The 5,791-nt window shown below is 48.2% G+C and overlaps 1 long non-coding RNA gene across 2 annotated transcripts; it reads right to left on the reverse strand.

Moving 5' to 3' along the window:
- Window positions 1-228: 228 nt before the first annotated feature.
- Window positions 229-3,221, reverse strand: LOC119336330. Of its 2 annotated transcripts, XR_005162368.1 has the most exons (5): window positions 2,870-3,221; window positions 2,570-2,772; window positions 2,383-2,481; window positions 1,108-1,695; window positions 229-1,018 (listed from the first exon to the last, which is right to left on the reverse strand). It is a non-coding gene; the product is annotated as an uncharacterized LOC119336330 (long non-coding RNA). The 2 variants fall into 2 exon arrangements; XR_005162367.1 differs by having other exon boundaries at window positions 1,108-2,481.
- Window positions 3,222-5,791: the final 2,570 nt, after the last annotated feature.

A 5,791-nucleotide genomic window follows, 5' to 3' on the forward strand; every position in this document is an offset into this window, starting at 1 on the left:
GAAATGGTAGAAGTCGGCTCATTTGTTGTGACTGTAGCAGTTGATTTTTTGCCGTGAAGCTTCTCTATTTCAGGTGGCAAGTAATTTGCCCTTCCCTTTGCATGGGTTGCCGCACATTCTGTAGTTGTTCCAGTTATTAGTTCTCCTTGCTGCCCAAAGAAAGTAAACGCGGCAAAAGGTGGGTCCATTTGGTCTTCAGCCTCTTTGGGCTTTTCAAAGCCTTGGCATTTTAGAATATACTAGATCATGGATGGCGCGCGTTGCAGCGTCCGTCCTTTTTGTCGATTAAATGATAAGAAATTGGGTATTGGTTACAGAAAATTATTATAGTTTCACCACCTTTAACATTTAACATCACGTAAGACCAGCAAGTTGTGCACAATTCTAGCAGACATGCAAAAGCAGATATTCAGTTTTCTACTGAATTTACAATTGATGCAGCCAACGAAACATACCTCTTAGCAAAGTAAGTATCAAGTAATTCTATTTTCATAGACATTATCAACTCACACATTGTTATATTTCCTCATTGCTTCACCATGCCTTGCAAAAATAACCAGAGCTGTTCCCAGGAGTAGAAGGCAATGACATGGTGCTATGGTGTAGAGGAGACTAATTTGGTTCTTGGAAAGAATGTTCAGTGTTAACTGCTTGAGAGATTTCTTCACTATCAATTCGTCCGGACAAAACTTTATCTAATGTTATCATGATCCAAAATTTTATCTCACGCCTTCAGAGAGCAGCAACATCAGTAAGCAATTAATTAGAACAGGGTTATTGATATGTCCAGAATATCATACATCTCTGACTTGCCCAACATGAAGACTGTCTTCCTGATCAAGTAGTGCTAATTCAAAAGCCTCATAAGTAAATGGAAATGGACAAGATGTATATAAGCTTTTATTTCCATCATATGCATGCAGGAAGTCGCCCACCCAAACATGATTGCCCATACAGCCTTGCAAATTGTATCATGACAATTGATGCCAGATGAAGTAGGCTTAGGATGTATAAATACCTGTAAGATATAGTACAAACAAATTATAGTTGTGATGATAAAAAATAAAATCATACAATATGATAAATTTGTCATGAAAAACGTCTTACATGATATCGGCAAAGAGTTTCATTATAAGTGAATAGTGTAAAATAGTTTGCCTTCACACTATTGCTTTCACCAGCGGAAACAAATCTCGGGCGCTTAAAGCTTTCGCCGGGAACAATTTTTTGGACTTCAGGAATCCAGTGTGAGACTGTACTTGATGCACCAGAACCTATCCCGCCTTCATGACCACCACTTGGGTGACAGTTTTTATTCTTTCGCGCCATGGCTAGTTTCCAAAGCAAGGCATAAAGTATATGTAGGTAGGTCAAAATAAGGAATTAAGCAGGAAGACATATATTCCAAGGTCAAGAGCAAAGTGTGCCAGGTTAAACTTCAAGAGTGCAATATCTAGTAATCGAGAAATTGCATGAAAATACAATTCACTACAGATATATAACTGCCTGATATAAAAGGGGAGAAGAGAAATTTCATTCTTTTCGGACATCATATCATAACCACTACAGAAACCTCCACCTAAGGCGACTGTATGTTATTTATTTCCTCCAACCATTGTCTTTTGACCTCAACAAATGAATAAGAGCATGACATTCACACCAGCATGCCCGAGTATTGTCAACCTTGGCCTTCCCCTGCATAACACACTTAATGCAGAATTGGAACTTTTAGCCACTACCAAAATTACAAAACAGCAGCACACCATACAGAATTCAAATGACAACAAGTACTGACAGCACATCCGCAGACAATTTCCTTCATGCACTTTGCCAGTAAAACAGCGTTCCCTAGCGGGAGCCGTAGCCCTGGGCAATGAAGGGATCAGGAGCCGGCGCACGAGTGAGACAACAGGTTGGGCCAGGAGGAGGTGGGAGGGAGAATTTGCGTGGCGCATTGGCGCCGGGCGGTGGCGATACTGCCTGATTGCCAGGTTGTTGAACAGCCATCACGTAGCTTCCAAATCAATGGACAGCTAGGGTAGGAATAGATGTAGCAACGAAGGATCTTCATGCTCACCAATTATTCCTACATTGCTGTCGGGCGGAGTGGAAGCGTGAGAGCGCTACGCTGGGATGGAGCTCGACCGCCACGGATACCTCTCAGTTGCAGCAAATGAAGCGAGGCAGCATGGGGAGGGCGTCAGATATTTGAAGCATTGCTAAGCACTAATGCAAACTACAGTCGTAATGGCTAAAGCTGATACCAATATGAACTGCTACACTGAAACTACAGATATGAGACTCGAGAGCCAAACATAAACCATCATGGCAAAAAAAAAATGCAAGAATTGTAGTCATCATTTGGGAAATACGAGCACATACATATATGTAAATGAACCAAGAATACAGTCATGGTAAGAAAGAGCGGCACAAATATCCTCTTCCTCCTTGCATCGTCGACATTACCGTCCTACCTAGGCGCTGAAAAAGATGAAAAGGAGGGAACTGAATTAGAAAGGGATACATGGCTAAGAGATAAAGGACGTGAAGAGACAGGGTTAGTATTTACCTTTTCGATGTGTACTGTTACTCTTGCGCCGACGAGGTTGCTAGTGTAGTGGTCGCCCCCGCCTCCTCCTCTCGCACCAGCGAGCCACCGTCGCTTCATCCTGTGCATCCACCTTTGTATCCTTGAGCCGTTTGCACCGCCTCCTTATACTAATCGCCCGCCTACACCATAACTAAGGCTCTCTCGATCGGCATCGCCACCTCCTTTATTCATGGACAGACAACAAAAAGAACAGCCGGGATTAGCACTATCAATTTCAAGGAAGGAGGGAGGAGAATCAAAGTGTAGGGTTACACTTACGATGAACTGTTACTCGATGAAGACCATCGGCCTTAATCCTTGTGCCGCCGGCGGTTCTGCACTCGATCCCATTGTGCGCTAGGGCGCCTCGGCTGGACCCGAATCACCTGCCTCCGCTTGACACTGTCGACGCTCGAGCGCATCGGTTGCATCCGAATCCTTCGCTTGATCCCAGCGCACGAATGGACTCGATCCATCCCTCACCTCGGCCGTAGCGGTGCTCGAATCCGGACTGGATCGATCGGCTCCTCTCTGCGCCTCGAATCCGGAGTGGATGGATTCGATGCGGTCGCTCCGCTGCGCCTCGATCGGGATTAGATTTTTTCTTTTTGAGAAAACAGAATCGACGGGAGATGGATTTCACGCGGTCGCTACTATGCCTCGCAAGCCCACCAGTGGACCTCGCTGGAACTTAATGGGTTGGCGGCTCGTGACGGCCCAATGCACCAGAGGCGTCCGTTTCGGCCCATGGAGCAGCAGCCCAGAGGACAGCTGGGCTATATTAGCCACACTGCGAAATCGCTTTTCCACATTAAATCGGACGGCCAGGAACTCCCAGATCAATAAAACGGACGGCCGAAAACCCAAATCGCTGTGAGGGCAGAAATTAGGTGCGGTTATACTGTCCTTAATTTCAGGTGTGGGCGGGCAGTCATGGCCATGTAGGGTGGCTTGGTTGCGGGTGGTTGGCGGAGCTAGGGTGCGACAAAGGGTTGTGAGCGTCGGGGTACATCACTTTTCTAGTCCTTGTACTGGCCCATGGTAGCGGCATCCTTGACATTGTATCCTTCTGAAGGCTCCGTCGCGGCGTTCCCACTCCTTTTGTCTTGATCTGGATGAAAACTTGATCTACAAGATCGGGCGATGGTGACTATCTGCGATCGTAACCTTCTAGGAGGCACCATTTTGGACTCCTGCCCTCGTCGTTGTCCTTCTCACCTCTTCGTTGTGGATTCTCATGGTGGAGGTCTCTGTCGGCTCTAAGCGGTCTTCTTTGCACATCTATAGTTTTCTTGGCAGTTGGTGGGGTGGAGTGTCGGTGCCCGGCACATTTGATCTTGTCTTGGGTGTGTGTGTGTGTTGTGTGCGGTGGTGGTGTCTGTTTGTATCAGTCTGTTCGGATGTAATGAAGTGATGGTTGCTTTATATATTACAAAGGGGGGAGAACCCTTTTTATCATTTCGCCGGGCTTTGTGCGGTAAATCGTTAGGAGCAGCAAAAAACATTTGTATCTTGTCTTGAGTGTGTGTGTTGTGTGCGGTGGTGGTGTCTGTGGATGTAATGCCGTGATGATTATTTTATTATAATATAAAGCGGGGAACATTATTTTTATCATTTCGCTTGCATTGTGGGGTAAATCAATAGGAGCAGAAAAAAGGAAAATACAGAGAAACACATGTCAACACAGGGAGAGCCGTGGCCTAGAATGGCAAACGCACATGAGCGAGCCTGCCTTAGCCAGTTTAATATAGTAGTATATATTTGTTATTATTGAGTTCCTTGTTATTTTAGAGATTTGGCCTATTCTTGACGAGGTGGAGGCAGCGACGAAATGAAGCAGTGGAGATGAGGAAGGCCAAGACGAACAACAGAGGAGGGTAAGGTCGGTGACCACACACATAGAGGCGCGGGGTTAGAAGGGTGTGGTGGCCAGAGGATCGGCCAAGCCACCACTATTGGTGGCAATCATATTCAGGTCAAAGGGAAAACAATGAGGTAGTGCGTTCATATGAAGAGGCGTCGGTTGGATGGGATGGCAAGTAGATCGACATGACATAAGGATGGACAATAGTGTATGGGCCAAGGTTCCGCTGAGGGCATAGCTCAACAAGGCCAAAGGAAAAAAAACAGGACGGCCCGGAGACACGTCTGAAGTCTAATCAGGATCCGGCGGTGACGATGGAAGCGGAAGCGACAGGCGGACGGCCATCGAGCGGAGGTCGGCGATGAAGGCAGAGATGATGTCCCGGTCCTGAGGGCGGCTAAGCGGCCGCCAGAGCTCAAGTAACCAGACAGTTTGAAGAGAGCGTCAGTAGATCGGCGGAGAGGAATACGCTGGATCACGAGTCTATTGTGAATCGTCCAGAGGGTCCTCGTGAGGGCTCCAATCTCAAGCCACCTAATGTGGCGAGAAGACAGAGGGGGATGACTGGATTTCGGCAAATAGATCAGGGAAGTTGGTGTGGCACCAGTTGCAGCCCACCACTTCCCTAAAGCAGCTCCAAACGAACTGCGCGGAAACACATGAGAAGAAGATGTGATTTGAGTCTTCGGGGACACCGCAAAGCGGGCAGATGCCCGTTTCGGATCCATTCCTCTTGCGGACCTCGACCCTAGACGGGATCCGTCCACAAATCCATTGCCACATGAAGATCCGGATCTTCAAGGGCAGGCAGACAGACCAAACCACCGTGAGGGGAGGGGCGGTGGAAGGAGCGATGGCCTGGTATAGGGACTTGGTGGAGAATTGGTCAGAATGCTCAAGCCGCCATCTAACCAGGTCCGGACCCGTATCCACAGCCGGCTCGTGGAGCGCCACGCAATCAAGTATCTCACACCAAGCGGTGGACTCCAGAGGGCCAAACGGCCTCGAAAAAGCGAGGCGCCCTAAGTCAATAAGGGCCCTCTCGACAGAAATGGAAGGCCCATGGCAATAGAGAAGAGGGAAGGAAAGCGAGCCGCGAAGGGGGAGTCGCCAGCCCAACGGTCAAACCAGAACAGAGTCGCTGCCCCAGATCCCACCGAGATGGATGTCCCAATGCGTAGGACCGGTAGAAGCTGGACAACCGACGGCCAGAACTGGGAGCCGCCAGATCCCTGGCAGAAGGAAAGTGGCTGACCACGCAAGTACTTATTCCGGATGATGTCGAGCCAGAGGCCTCCGTGCCCCTGCGAAATGCGCCAGAGCCAGCGGGATAAGAG

Source organism: Triticum dicoccoides, chromosome 7B, assembly GCF_002162155.2.
Source record: "Triticum dicoccoides isolate Atlit2015 ecotype Zavitan chromosome 7B, WEW_v2.0, whole genome shotgun sequence".
Lineage (NCBI taxonomy): Eukaryota > Viridiplantae > Streptophyta > Magnoliopsida > Poales > Poaceae > Triticum > Triticum dicoccoides.